The 16,366-nt window shown below is 38.9% G+C and overlaps 1 long non-coding RNA gene across 1 annotated transcript in view; it reads right to left on the reverse strand.

Moving 5' to 3' along the window:
- LOC104850745 overlaps positions 1-15,337 on the reverse strand; it is a 54,376-nt gene extending 39,039 nt beyond the window's left edge. The window contains exon 1 of the long non-coding RNA XR_004518079.1: positions 15,213-15,337. This is a non-coding gene — a long non-coding RNA (uncharacterized LOC104850745). The remainder of the gene's footprint in view (positions 1-15,212) is intronic.
- Positions 15,338-16,366: the final 1,029 nt, after the last annotated feature.

Genomic DNA, 16,366 nt, shown 5'->3' on the forward strand with positions numbered 1-16,366 from the left:
TTCGAGGGGCCGAAGCGGACACAGCTGAGTCTCTGGAAGTCTCAACTCGGATCTGGCACAGAACTGATTCTGCACATTGTGTTGGCCACAGAAAGTCTTCACAGCAATCCCCAATTTAAACGGTGGAGAAACGGACCAGTTTTCAAGACCAGGGAAGCTGCAAAGCCACACTGTAAAGGGTGTGGGTAAAGGGAGTACTAAAGATAGAATCAGTTTTGCGGTTTGTCACATTTCTGAAGAGCCACTGAGGAATGTGAAGCAGAGAATTGATGTAATCAAATCCTACCTATAGAAGGATACTTTACAGAGGTGCGAGATGGCAGTAAAGTGAGAAAAAGGTTCATTCAGAGTCCAACTGAGAAACAGTAAGAGTCTGACCTAAACACAGTGAAGAGGCAAAAGAGGAGGTGGCTCTGAGTGGTGAAGGAGATAGAATCAACAACTGCTGTGATCTAGGTGGCCAGATCTCCTAGGCAAAGTGTGACTCTAACAGTCTTGCTTAGCGAAGTCGACAGTCATGAAGTCATCCAAAGAAACAGAAAAATACCATGAGTAGCAGGTTTGACTTGGGAGATGATGATTTGAGTTCGGGGCACGTTGAAATGAACCTGGTAAACGTTACATTTTAAGAGAGTGGATGGAAGAAGAGAAGCTCATAAAAGAGTGCACAAAGCAGCAGTGAGAAAGGTGAGGCATAAACAAGAAAGAGGAGTTTCCCAAGAGTTAAAGGAGGATAGGGTCAAATATGGCAGGAAGTAAGGAAGATGTCGAATATGTGACCCTAGGTTGTCACTGCTTCTCATTTCAAGGATGGTTGTAGTGAAATAATGGAGGCAAATTAAGACTGTGCTAGGCTAAGAAGCAAAGGAGGGCAGAGAGCGATTTCCCGCTTGTAGAGGGAGAGTGGAGTTACTTTAAATTGGGAGCAACGGGACACTGTTGGTACTCTGAAAAGTAAGAGCCAATGGACAGTTAAAGGAAATGAAGGTGAGAAAAATGTTCATTGAATCAATCATGGGTTCTTTTTAAATTTTTATTAACCTAAAACTCCCCATCATTAGCTAACCCCTCCCTTCCTCGATGTCCCAGGCCGTGTAAACCCTGCGATGTCCCTCTACCATGTGCTGCCCTGCCCTGGAGCCGGTCAACTATGGACTGAAACCTCTGCACACTGTGAACCAATAAACTTTCCTCCTTTAACTTGGCAAGTCCTATATTTCATCTCAGCAATGAGAAAAGTAACTAAGACAGAACGTGAATTATTAATTTTTATAAATAGATTATTTGTAAGAACATTTTTCTATTTACAGAAAAATGAGCTGATATTGAAAAGGTATTCTTTTTTGAGTAGTGTATAATTTCAATCTGTCATACATAAAGGCAATATACGTGATACCACAAAATTTCAATGTTGATTTCGTCTGAAAACTTACTTCTCTGTGCAGGGAGCCTTCTTCCATCCAGTGGTACATTTCTCAAGTGGTTTGTATTTTGCTCTTTCCAGATCCCAAAGTTTTTCCCACTATACATACAGAATTGAAATATCTTAGTATCTTTTGGGTGACATAAGATTAGTGTCAGAATTGTATAATTACAAATGAAGCCACCATACTATTGTTCTACTCATCGTAGACAAACTAAAGTATCTGAACTTTTGCTCTTGTAAATGTGTTCAAATATGGAAGAATTTCTACTCCTAAAGCTGCCACTGTAATGAAGAGTTCGTAACAATGATGCCCCTAATCTAATAGCTCTTTCATACAACAGTTTAGACAGGAGAGACACACTGTGCAAGAGAGCTGGCTCTCTCTGAGGACAAGGTTGATCAGTTGGAAATTTCTCTTTGTAGCTCTACTTTTTTCTGAAGCTCTGCTCGTTTAGCAAGAAGTTCTTATATCTGCTGCGAACAGATTCCTGCGGGTTCAGCTGTGGATTCCACCTGATGTAATATACCACACAGAGCTCTAGGTGGCACATGCTGGCTACTGGATAAAAGACATGAGTGGACTGGCACCCCCACAGAGAATTGGTAGTCTTCCAACTGGCTATTTATATAAGACCATAACTTGACACAGTCCTTTCAGGAAGATTCATGAAAAAGTATTCTTTCAATCTTGTCCTGCACGATGTCCTCTATTAATGCTTTACATAGACAAAAGCATGTGTTACAAGTGAGGATCTAACATTGATTTATCATGACTAATTAAATTTTATGATATATTCAAGTTTTCTAAATTTTCACTTACTGTTCTTTTTATGTTCTAGAATCTCATCCAACATACCACACTGCATTTAGTTGTCATATGTTTTTACACAACTCTTGTCTGTTATAGTTTTTCAGAAATTTTTCTTTTTGATGACCCAGATGGCTTTGAAGAATATTAGTCTGGCATATTATAGGATGTTCCCTTATTAAAATATGATGCTTTTCTAACAATTAGTTTGAGCTTATTGGTTTTTTGAGAGGAAAGTCACAGATGTAAAATGCTATATTCATATCAAAGATACATTTTATCAAAATGATAAACCTTGATGGAAACCTGGATCACCTGATTTCTCCACTTTAAAGCTTTTCTTTCTTTTTGCCTTTCTGCAGGATACTCTTCTGAAGGAATTTGCTTGGGTGCCCCATGCTCAATGATCAAGGAGTCCTGCTCCCAGACTACCAAGTAGTGCTGTATTCGTCAGGCTTATCCAGACATGGTACAGTCTTTAGCTCTAAGGGTTTGGCAGATAGATCCAGATAGATAATTAGAGAGATGTAGGTGCATATGTATATAATATGTAAATATGAATATAGTATTAATGTGAATGTGAGTATGAGGTATCAGGATTCATACAATTACAGAGGTTTGAGGCATCCACAGTTTGATCAGGGCAATAGCTGGTTGGAGACTCAGGAAAGAGTGGCACTGAAGCCCAAAGGCAATCTGCTGAAGAACCAGTAACTGCCAGCATTGCTTAGTGAGTCCAGAAGCAATCTGCAGGGGAACTTATTGCCACTAGAGGGCATTTTTTTATTTTCTACTCCGATATTGAGCTGATTTAATATGGCCCACTCACATTATGCGGGGCAGCCTGCCTTGCTCAGAGTCCCCAGTTTAAATGTCAATCTCAGTGTAAAATTAACTTTTAAAAATCTCAAAGAAATATCCATTATAAATACCTACATTATCCATGTGGCATTCTTATGCATGTGAGTCTTGTTTCATATCTCATTTATTCATTCATTCAATCCTATATATCTGCATGTCCTTATGGATATTTATTTTATAGAATGCATTACAATCCAATAATATTTTATTTACTCTTCTTTCTAGCTCTGGACGTTGGGAGCTCTTTCAGTTGACTCCTATGCCACTTTGGGGCATCAAATTCTCAGCAATGCAGTTTTTGTTTACGTTCTAGGCCTACAACATGCTCCAGATTCATTCTGTATACTTTCTGTCCCTACCTAGAATCAGCTTTTCTCTGAGAAGCCCTGGTTCCTTTTATTGCAGAAAGGTGTCCTACAAAGTTTCATATGATGTATTTTCATTTTCACTCTGTTCAGCAGGGGTTTTTTTAACTTCCTTTGATAATTCTTATTTGAATCATAGCTTATTTAGAGGTATGCCATTTAGTGTGTTTGTTGATTTTCCCATTCTTTCTTTTACAATGTTTAGTTTTTTTCCTTTGCAGTGAGAAAACATTTTCCATTTTCCACTACTAATTTAAATTTGTCAAGGTATGTTTTATTTTTGAATATACAGTCTATCTTTGAATATGTTCCATGGGCACTTGTAAAGAATGGGCATTCTGTTTTTAAGAAGAGTTCTAAAAATGTTGATTATATTCTGTTGGTTTGCGGTTTTGTTTTTTTTTAATTTTCTGCATAGCTGTCTCCACCTCTAATAATGTGTTTTTCAAGTTCTCCTTTCCCTTTTATCATTTTTTACTTTATATATTGTGCCCCTCTGTTATTTGGTATATGCACATTTATCTAGGGTTAATATTTCAGGTCTAATTATTTTTTTCAATTCCGTCTCTGTTGCACCACTGGCAGTTTATAGCGATATTTTTCCTGCCAACTCATGAGATTCTCTTTCTCTTCCATTCTGCTGTAGACTCCATCCAATGAGTTATTTTTTAAAAGCTGTTACAGTTTTAAACTATAAAATTTCCATGCAGTTCTTTATGTGTTCTCTTTCTTTTCTGAAGTTTTTCATTTCTTGTTTCATTAATGTTTCTACCTTCATAGTGAAGTATTTTTTATCATGGGTGCTTAAAATCTTTGTGAGGTAATTCTACCATTTTTCTAATCTGGGTTGATTACTGTTTTGGGATACTGGTGCTATGGCAGAAGGCTTTCAAATAAACAGGTTGGAAAGGTTTCTTCAGCCTTTCCATTCCACACCTTGCTCTTTCTTCAGTGAAACAAAACTACCCTAAAGAAATTGTGAGGTCAGAAATATCCCTCATGTGGGATGAGTGGAAGGATGAAAATATTTCTGCCTGAAAAATCTGCTTATTATTTCCATGTGTAAATGTTTTATAAATTAACTGCTTAACAGAGAAGAGTTTTTACCTGAATTTGGAAATGAGTAATGAAAAGTCAGTGAGGAATGCAATTAAAATACCTCAAGTTGGTTCTGCCACCTGCCTCGCAAAAGTGCAAGGACTCAAGTTTGACCCCAGTACCAAAAAAATAATCTCAAGTTGTGAAAAGAATATGATTAAATCTGCAAAAATATTCTCATGTACAACTTTGAGAATACCATTGCTTAGTGAAGATGATGGGAGAAGTGAGTCAGAGATGATCATGACTAGAACCTGCTTCGGTGTGTAATGCCAGTCTTTGATTGTTTCCTGTGCAGCCAAGGTCCTGCAATCCTGAGGGCCCTCCTGTGGCCATCCCTGGATTCTCTTTTTCTTCTCATTTTCTACAAGCCTACTTAATGAGGCTGAAATACCACACTATATCCATGAATATGTACAAGTATTATGTGTTAAATCAAAATTTTTAAATGCTTAAAGAGATGGAAATGTTAACTATCCTGATTTGATCATTTCTCAAAGTATGCACATATCAAATTACCACAGTGTAGCTCATAAATTTCTATAACCAAATAATTCTAAAAAGAAAATACCAAATATCTAGAAGAGAAAACGTATTCTAAAGACTATAATTCTGTCTTTTTCTTACCCCATGGGATTTTATCACCCAGCATTGGAATAGTCAGTCTGTTTATTATGTGGGGTTGGCAAATCCAGAGAGTCACACACATTGGCAATGGATTGATCAGACACTGTACAACAAAAGTTCCACATCAGTATAAAATTAGATAAAGGAATCCTGGGTCCTGAATCATGCAGGGAAGTTAGAATGTTCCTGCTATTATTTATGAAGCTATAATAGCTCACTCTTGTGTGAACTGTTGGATACTATGTTTATAATTTTACTATTTCATTTAATCATCACAAGACTCCTTTGAGGCAGACATAATTATTTTTCTACCATAGAGATGAATAATTTGTGTTTGGAGAGTGTAGATAGCTCAGCAAAGTTCACCCAACTGTTTTTGGTTTGTGTGTGTGTGTGTGTGTGTGTGTGTGTGTGTGTGTGTGTAGGCGTGTTTTGGTTGTCTGGGTTTTTGTTTTGTTTTTTTTTGGTGGTGGTGGTGGTACCAGGGATGGAACTCTGGCCCTTGTGCTTGCAAGGCAGGCAGCAGAACCACTGAGCCAAATATCCAGCCCCCATGGTTTTTAAATTCAAGTGAATTCTTATAAAATGGAGTACTACTCAGCCACAATGAATGAGAAACTAAAGACATTTATAGCTACATGGATGCACATTGAGTCCAATATGAAATAAATAGGACACACATGTGTAAATACTGAATAGTTTCTCTGGTTTGAGAAACTGAAAGTGTAAATGAGGATCAAAAGGTATTATAGATAATGTGAAATAGGGAAAAAATGTCCAAAGGGGAAGGGGAAAGGGAAATTGTAGGGAGTGGGAAGGGAAAGAAGGAAAGGGAATGAATATGAGAAAAGGGAAAAAAATGAAATAAATAAATAAATTCAAATGGATTCTACTTTTTCATAAACTTCTGTTTATAACTCTACAAATAAAATTCATATTGCTTAAGATTATTAATAATGATTATTCCTCATAAAGAAAAATCCTAAATTTTTATATTCTTAACTCATATTTATATCTTTTTAAAAAATACTTTAGTATACTGCCATCTTTGTTTCTTATATCTATGGGATGAAATATGTAATGATGTGATTCTAATTTCCAAGTTTTAAATGGGAAAAGCTGGAAATCAAGAAAATTAACTTAGCTGTCCAAGAAAACAGAAATAAGTAGGAGATCCAGAGATGAACTAGTTTTTCAGACTCCAAAATCATTCCATTAAAAATGGAAAAATATATTAATATGTAGGACCAGGGTGGAAACTTTTCATCACATATGAAGCCCCAGGGAATGCAAGTTCCCTGGGAACAGGACCTGAGGATGGAGAAATAGAGGACAGGCTCTGGGCTATCTGCTGAGGGAAACTTCAGGGCAACAAGGTCAGAGTAAACTGAGTGACATGGACAGTTTTCAAGGGAAATGCCAGGTGTACAGGTGGAGAGGAAGCATGAGGAGCATGGGAGAGGGTGATTTGGGACTATCTGACCTCACCTTCTATAAAGTTCAAACTAGCCTCCTTCTTCTCTCCAACCTTTTTCAAAGCACTGTTGAAAGAAATACCCTCATCTTTCTTCTACCTTTCAGGTTGTTTTCGTGTCTTCACTACTGTAATACTACAATGAACATGGGAATACAAATGTCTCTAGCCAGGGATTTTCTTACTTTTTAGGGACCATCCCAGAAATGGCATTGATAAATTAAGTGATAATTGCATTTCTACTTCTTTTTAGGAGACTTCAGTGTTACCCATAACTGCCATACCAATTTACTCTTCTACCAACATTGTCCTATTATTCACTTTCTTGCCAACATTTTCCTAAATGCCTTTGGTTTTTCAGATTAGAGCATGCACTTGAACAAGGGTAAAATGGATTGTCCCGTTACCAATCAGTACTGGAACAATGTTCCCTCCACCTTGCATTTTATAACTAACTGTGTTCCAGTGACTCTTTAATTTTCCCTAGAGTATATGAAGTCAATTTTTGGGTAACAAAATTTATGTAACATTGGTATTTAATGAATGACACTGAACTATGTACCACTTAGAAGAGCCCAAATCAATGAAAAAGATTATGAGAAATAATAAATTCCTTTTTTTTTAAGCCATTAAAGATTTGGTGATTTGTTCTCAGAAATATTCAAGTAAAACAACTTTTAATTCTGTTGCTATGTTGAGCCAAGATTCTGCAAAATGACACTTCTGCAACTCCAACTCTAAAAGTTTTTAAATTTAATAAAATTAATAAATTTAATAAAATTTAATAAAATACTATTGATGAATAATATAGAAAATTAAACTGTTTTCATATCATTTAATCCCTATTATTATATAGTGTTAATATTTTATTGGATCATATGTATGTAGCTCTTAAGTAAATAAATATTCTCTACCTGTGCATTCACTGATTTTAAAATGTATAAATATGGACAAATACTTTGAGATTACTAGTCTAAAAGACAAATTTTAAATGCATGATTAATGTTTAGGCAAATTTTCTCACATTTTTAATTTTATTTTACTAGTACATTTTGCAATATGTAATGACCACATCCCTTGCAGGGAGGTGGTACCTGTACATAACATGTTATCATTCTTTTTTCTTTTCTTTTCTTTTCTTTTTTTGGTATCAGGGATCAAACTCCGGACCTTGCACTTGCAAGGCAAGTGGTGGAACTACTGAGTTAAATCCCCCGCCCCTTCATTATTTTTTTTTCATCCCCTTCCCCTCCTACTAGCTTGAATCTCTTGATCAACATAGTCTTTGCAAAAGATCTATCTCCCTATTCTGCATTATCTTTTATTTTGGTCTTTATATTTTGACTTTTTCACATAAGAGAAATCACATTACATTCAATTCACAGATCAAATTACATATATTTATTGTGAACCACATGTTGTGAAGTCTACACACATTATGAAATAGTTAAATCTAGATAATCAACACATGCAATTCTTCACATAGTTATCATTTCTGTGTTGAGACCAGGTACAGTCCAATCTCTCTTAATTTTTAAGAGTACAACATCTGCCGCTGCCTGCCTTGCAAGCACAAGGACCTGAGTTTGAACCCTGGTACCAAAAAAAATAAAAAGTACAACATCTTATTAACTGTAGTCAACTTGATGTAGACTACATCTCTTTAATTTATTCCTTCTACCTATAATTATGCAACCTTTGGCCAACATCTCTCCATTCTCTACCCTCTCATAGTTACTCCAGCCTCTAATAACTACCATTATACTCTCTACTTTTATAAGATCATCTACTTTAGACTGCACAGAAAAGTGATTTGTATTTCTGTGCCTGGCTTATTCCAATTAACAAAATGTTCTCCAGATTCTTCCACATTTTCAAAAATTACACGGTTTTTTGTTAGGCAGAATAACATGAGTGTGTGTGTGTGTGTGTGTGTGTGTGTGTGTAAGCCACATTTTCTTTATTCACTCATCATATATTGTGAACAGTGCTGCAGTAAACATGCAAGTGAACACATATATTTAACACGTTAATTTCTTTAGATATATCCAGTAGAGAAATTTTTTTGTTTCTTTGTTTTTTTGCAACAGAGTCTCACTATGTAGTTGAGACTGACCTGGAACTCACTATGTAGCCCAGGCTGGTCTCAACTCACATCGATCCTCCTGCCTCAGCCTCCTGAGTGCTGGGATTACAGGTGTGCGCCACCACGCCGGCTACTTTTACTTCTATCAATGAAACTACTGCCTTTTCTTCTTGAAATAATAATTTCAACTTGAGTGTTACTGTACTAAAAAATCCAATAACTTGAAAACCTTTACTAGTGCTAGTGATTAAAACTAAATTTTGGTCAGCTCATTTAATGACCCTGAATTCCATCAGAAGGTGAAGGTCCTAGTTTATTCCTTCCCAGCAAGTGAGCTCATGGACCGCTGGGTGAGGGAATGTGGAACATAACATATGCTTGTTTCTCCAAACTTTCAGAAGCAGTGACAGGACATGTGGCAGTTTGAATTAACAAAATTTCCTTTGAAAACACCGAGGTTTTTTAAATAAATATGACTTAATATGATGAACTGGAAATAGACCCAGAGATTGAAAAGTTAGATCAGTTAAAGAACCAGACAAAGGGGAAGGTATATCTCCCCTTCCAGGTAAAAGTTAAAGTACAGTGTAAGAAGTTTCCACAGAGGAAGTAGAGACCAGTACCTAGAAGAGAAATGGCCATAGACTTTCCTTCCAGCCAGGCATGTTTGTAGGAAGATGGTACTCCTGCATCAGATGGGGATATGCTAGGGGTCTCACTCATGCTACAGGCTTACAGAGGCAGGCTTAGTCCCTGAGAACCATTTATTTATACAAATCGGAGGATCTTTGGTGGTGTAGGGCCTTTCACTATTACGATGATGGCAGCTTAGAATGGGAGTAAAGAAAACTAACTGGCTAACTCATTGAAGGGCCACAACTACTAGGGACAGATGTTAATTGCCCCATAGGAGATTAGGATTGAGCAAGTGGCCACCTATCCCAAAGAAAAGTAGTTTGCTTACCTGCAATGTCAAGAGTTACCAAAGGCTCTTCCAAGGCAATGGGGATTCTCATGCAGGGGCCACGTGGACTGCCTCGGGTCCCATCAATTACAATTCTTCCCTGGCCACCATGGTGGTGGATGGCCTTATCCCCTAGGAGAATGAGGGCTGTCATTCCTCCAGTGCCAAGGGACTTTGCCCACATCCTGACAGGCTTGGCAAGGACTTTTGAAGGCATTCCTTAGCCCTTAGCCCAGTAACCAGTGGTCTGTATTCATAGCACCCAGACTTTCCCTCCTTGCTTTTTGGGTTGCCTTAATTCCCCCTAGTGCTACAGGTCTTTCTATGGACCTGATCAATTAAGGCCACTGTCATTCCTCCAGTGCCAAGGGACTTTGCCCACATCCTGACAGGCTTGGCAAGGACTTTTGAAGGCATTCCTTAGCCCTTAGCCCAGTAACCAGTGGTCTATATTCATAGCACCCAGACTTTCCCTCCTTGCTTTTTGGGTTGCCTTAATTCCCCCTAGTGCTACAGGTCTTTCTATGGACCTGATCAATTAAGGCCACCATGATCTTGGCCTGCCACTTTTATTGCCTTTTTTTTTTTTTCTCCAGTACCAGGGATCGAACTCAGGATCTGCACTTACTTGCCAGACAGGTGCTTGCAACACAGAGCTAAATGCCCAGCCCATGTGCCATTTTTCTTTAATTGACTCTCATTTGTTCTCTCAGTTTTAGTTGTAAAACAACCATTAAAACCAGATCAAACAATGGACTCATCCCCATTTGGGGTCCTGTTGGAGTTTTTCAACTATTTCCTAGTATCTGGAGTTGATCAGCTGATGATGTATATGCCCATGATAATTTGGCCTTCCTGGACTTAAGGTTCAGGTTAGTATACTTGCAGGGGTCTTCTCAAACTGTTGTTAGAATGCTGGTGGACGTTCATCAGAGCCCTAGCTAAGAGTCCTAATCTGTCACAGTTCATGGTCTTGGATATATCCTTATGCATATCCACTAAGATGGCTAGAGGTACAATATTTGACTTCACTCTCCTGAACCAGTATTAGAGTTCCAACTGGGCCCAACCTGGGCCTCCAAAAGCTTGTCTAGGTCTGTTCTCTTTAAGTGTGTCCTTAAAAGCTGGATTTTTGCCTCTCAAGCAGCAGTAAGGATTTTTTTCTCTATATAGCTAAGTAACAAGAAACCAGGATAAACTGGACATCTAGCCAGGTCAAATCAAAGGCCATCATTAGAGTGTGGAACTCTTCTACAAACCTTTTAGGAACCTCAGAAAATTCACCCAATTTTTGTTGCACTGCTGGAGGTCTACAATTGAAAAAGGAACTTGTACGTGTATCATGTCCTCTGGTCCCACCACCTCCCACGTTACTTATAAACAAATAATCCTGTGCAGGAGGCTTCTCCAGAAGAAACCTCAGCAGTCCCAATGCTACGGGCACATCTGTTTCCACACACCACCCTATCCAGTCATCATCACATCTCACCCTCCAGATTTGGAATCCATCTCTCAGCTTTCCTACAAGATCGTGCAGCACTCTACAGGTGCATCCTGCCCTGCCTAGAGAGCACACTATGCTCCCATTATCTCATAGGAGAGAGGTTTTGCATTGAAATAGGCATGAACAACAAAGGAATAGCCAGATTTAGACGTGTCTGTGATGGTTGAGAAAAACCAGTGAGAAATTACATAAATTCATTAAGGAACAGAGTCTTAATGGGAGAAGCACTGGAATGTCTATTGTTCTCATAACCTTGCTGTTTTATTTTAATACTCCAGAACTACCAAGCAAAGCCTCCCTCCATGTTAAAAGTCTAGGCAAAGCCCTTCCATCCCTTCCCCTCTGCTCGCCCCAACTTCATTCCTCCGTTGTCTGTATCATGTATCATCTCTGTCCTTAGAGATGGACACTGCCTCCATATCAACACAACCACACACTCCCACAACCACCCCCCAGGCTCCATGACATTATAGTCTGACCATTGTACATGTTGTTGCAGAGTTTGTAATCACGAATACTCTGCTTGTCAAAGGCCTCACCTGCTACACCTTCTCACCATTGAGCAAGACCAGGGAATCTAGAAAAAGAAACCTTTCTAGAAGAGCCTCAGCATCCTTTCTGTGTGAAATGCTATTTTATATTCCATTAAGAGTGTATGTTATTTAAAGAATAGTGTTATTTTAAAAATCATAATATATATGACAATTCCTCAAAATGAATATAACTGTGGTGTATCATAAACATATAAAATATATAAATAAAATGGAAAAGATAAAATAAACAAAGAATAATTGTAAATAAATTTCTTAACAATGTATGTGTTGCTTTAATCATTATCTTCCCTCTTCTTCCAGTTCCTAGAAATCACAAAAATATACTGAACTCTCAGCATCTCAATTGTATGTTCCTTTCTCCAAAGGAAAAGACTGGAGCTAACATGAGAAATCTGAATCCATTGATAATACCTAACTTCATGTAATCAAATAATCTCATTACCTAATTTCATTTCCAATGAAAGAGCTCACAGAATAATAGCCAAAGGTTGAAAAAGAGATGGCCAGAATAGGACAAGTTAGCAAAATATTAGAGTCTCTTTCTCCAGTTGAGGTAAAGCACTCAATTGGTTGTGAAGGAAGGAAGGAAAGAAGAGAGGAGGGCAGGGCTTTGGGAAGAAGAAACAAAGGAGGAAATAATTATAAAGTGATTTGAAGTCTATAAAACGCAAGATCACTTTTATTTGCTTGTTATTCTAACTTAAGCAGCTAGGGTAAAGCTTCCAGAATAATGCTCCAAATGATAATAGTTTGTCCCAGAGGATTCTGGAAAGATGGCAGAGCAGGTAACACCAGGAACATGTCTCCCACATAGACAACAATTGCTCTGTGCCAGCAGAATCTGTCTGATGTAACTACTTTGGAATTCTGGGGTCAATTGAACGCTTCCTGGGCAGTAAATACAGGTTAAGTCTGGTCAATTTCTGCTCTTAGTATAGTAGCAGAACCACGTCCACCAGAAGCCCAAGGCAGGCAGCCTACACTGTTCTAAGGCAGCCTGCTTGCAGCTCCTGGGGCCAGAATTGGCAGGGGGAAAAAAAAAAAGCAAATCCTTCTAAAAACTACTCATTCAAAAACACAGGAATTATGGGCTCGGAATTTAGCTCAGTGGCACCACACCTGCCTCAGAAGTACAAGGTAGCGAGTTCAATCCCCAGGACCAAAAATAAAAATTAAAACACACACACACACACACACACACACACACACACACACACACACTAACACACAGGAATTTTTTTCTTTGACTCAATCTTTTTTTGATTTTTCTATTTTTTATGAATTTTATCTTTCCTTCTTCAGTATTTAGAAGGCTCTGGGTTTCTTCTCCCTTTTGTACTCTTTTAGTTTCTTTCCTTTTCTCTTTTCCCCTTTCAACTATTTTCTTCCTTCTTACCTTTCTTTTATTTCCTATATTTTCCTCTGTATCATTATCTTCTTTTCTTGTTTGATCATTACTGCAATATCCTCCAATACTATTAATTTCCTTTTACTCCTTAATAGGAACTCTATCTCACTTTTCTCTCCTCATATCCCATTGTCTAATTTTTTCAAATTTTGCTTTATTCATTTCGTAGTTCTTCACCTCCTGTACCTTTAGTAAGCTTTACTGCCTTTAGCTAAGCTGTATGAATCTCTAGATAGCTAGAGTTAACTTTATGCTATTGCTGTTGAATACTGTTCTACTATTAGTAAAGTTAAAGTTGTTCCATTTAGTAGTAGGTCAACAGTAAGTCAATATGTGGTCTGTGTTGGTAATCATACAATAATTATAGACCACTTTTCTATGGTTAAGGTGGCACATTATTGGTCTTAGGGTTTGTCAGTACTATTTGCATTTGACATATAATTGATATGCTGACTTTTTTTACTATAGGCAACATTACTCAGCTGTTGCTATTAATTGTTTTTTTGGGGGATGCCAATATATGGATGTCCTAGAAGTCATTAACAATAATGAGGCCTGTTCCAGGAGAACCACATAGTGGGCCAAATATGCCTCAACCCCGTATCCCAGGTAAGCAGAGGTGGCTGGATCTGGGGACAGAGGCAAAGACCAATAGTTAGCCATGTCCAGCAGACACCACTAAAAACTAGGAAGCAGAAAACCTCTGCAATGAAAAGAATAGTATTCTGAGAAAGGAAATTGAAGAGAACATCAGAAAATGAAAAGATATCCTCTGTTCTTGGATAGACAGAACCAAGAGTCAAGATGGCCATATTTCCAAAATTGATATACAGATGTAATGCAATCCCAAAGTACCAAGAGTACTCTTCATAGAACTGGAGAAAACAATCCTAAAATTCATACAGAACCAGAAAGACCCAGTATAGCAAGTGCAATCCTAGGTAACAGCAAAGGAGGAAGCATCACAATCCTGGACTTGAAGTTATACTGCAAAGCTATAGTGACAAAAACAGCATATTCTTGGCACAAAAACAGACATGAGGATCAAAGGAATAGAAGAAATTATGTCAAAACAACCCCAAGCACATTCATCTATTTGATCTTTGACAAAGGGACCAAAACCATACACCAGAAAAGACAGCCTCTTTAATAAAAATCCAACTAGATAGAAAAACTAAATGTTCAACCAGAAATACTTAACCTGCTGGAAAATAAAACTGATTAAAAAAAAAAAAACCTCTTGAATAGAACCCAGGTTGCACAGGAAATAGTACTAGAATCAACAAATGGGATTATATCAAATTAAAAGGCTGTGGACCATGGATTTGGCTCAGTGGTGCTACCACCTCCCTCACAAGCTCAAGGTCCTGAGTTCAATCGCCAGTACCAAAAATAAAATAAAATAAAATAAAAAGCTACACAGCAAAAGAAATAAACAAGAGTGAACAGACAACCTAAAAATGGGAAAATAATTTTTCCAGCTAGTCCTCAGAGAGAGGACTCATATCTAGAATATATAAAGAACTCAAAACACTAGACCCCACAAAATAAAAGATCTAATCAAATAATGAGCATCATGACATGGGACCTTAAGGAGAACAGCAATAGGGTCTCCATGCAGCTCGCCTTAAGATACTTAAATAGATGATTCCATTTCATTTGCCTGGAAAGCTAGTGTGGTGTGATTTTTTCACCACCAAAAACAAAAACAACTTGGGTCAGGGATTTAGCTCAGTGGTGCCGCCACCTGTTTCACCGCAAGCACAAGGTCCTGAGTTTGACTCCCGGTACCAAAACAAAACAAACAAAACCATAGAACAGATAATAAGGCCACCAGGTAACAATACAAAGCTAGGTGAGCATTTCTCATATTCCCTTCCTAATCTTTCTGAAGGAAGGGCAGAAGGGTGCACTGGCATTTTCTCTTATTCGCAGGATTTAAAACTGTGCCACTCGCCACAAAGGGAGCAACTGTTTTGCCTGAGGTGGGCGTTTGAATGGATTGGTTTTGTCTCTGAACTAGGATATAGTAAATACCTTAAGAAAAATTTCAGACTCAATTTTCCGTCTCTTCCTCGTCCTTCTTTCTTTCTTTTTCTTTCTTTCAACCTTTCTGCGGCGACTGCGGGAAAGGCAGCGTTCTCCCGCCAAAACAATGCTTCCGGCCGAGTCTACCAGCCCAGGAGCGGGTGGAAGCCTCTGAGCGATTCTTTGCCGGCCCAATCAGTGGACGGACAGACCAAGCTGGCCAGCCCCTCGCGCATGCTCTGTGGCTCCTTCCTCGGGCTGTGGAAGTGATGGAAGGTGGAGGTGTGTGGGTTGGTGTCAGCTCCAGCTCGATGCCCTCTGGGATTCCCAGCCCAGAGTGGGACCCCTGGAAGTGAAAGGACACGAAAGCTGCACTGGAGCTCAGCAAGATGGGAAGCGGAAAGCCAGTGGTTCTCTGTCAGGTGACGGCTGACGGCCTGCACCATCCGAGGTAGGTGGCTCCGCTGAGGCTGCTGCCCGGTGTGCGGTGCCCCCCCACACGCTCAGCTCACCTTCCCACAGGAATGGACACTGATGGAGTGGGGCACAGGACTTCACTGCTGGGGTCCGACTCTGCTTTTCCGTGAAAAACACGAGTCTCAACTGTGCCCATAGCCTCCCACATTCTGGCCTCACAGTGGACTTAGAGAAGTGTATGTGGGAACGCTGGCACGGTGGGAGGCGGGTGTTTGGCGACAAGCATTTACGAATCATCGACTCAAAACTTAAATTCTTACAGGAAAAAAAAGTTAGTATTTTTTCATAAGCCAACCAGGTGCACGGGGCTTACTGAAAGAGTGAGGCAATAGGCGGGGACCGAGGTCACTTGTAGAGTCTGGGCCCTGTCTAGGTCGGGGCAGGTGCAGAGGAAAGAGCAGCACTGTCTCCTGTTTTCTCTAGAAAAATAAATGTCAGCTTTTCTATGTGAAATGACATGTTTAAATCACATTTTTAGAAACCCTTTGTAAGCTACCAAAATAGAGGACACCAAATCATTTTTTGTTTTTGTTTTTGTTTTGTTTTTTGAGACAGGGTCTCTATGTAGTTCAGACTGCTCTGGAACTGACTATGTAGCCTAGGCTGGCCTCAAATTGGTGGTGACCCTCCTGCCTCAGCCTCCAGAGTGCTGGGATTACAGGCCTGTGCCACCACACCCAGCCAAG

This window comes from Fukomys damarensis, unplaced genomic scaffold (assembly GCF_012274545.1).
Source record: "Fukomys damarensis isolate Sample0158 unplaced genomic scaffold, DMR_v1.0_HiC HiC_scaffold_19, whole genome shotgun sequence".
Classification (NCBI taxonomy): Eukaryota; Metazoa; Chordata; class Mammalia; order Rodentia; family Bathyergidae; genus Fukomys; species Fukomys damarensis.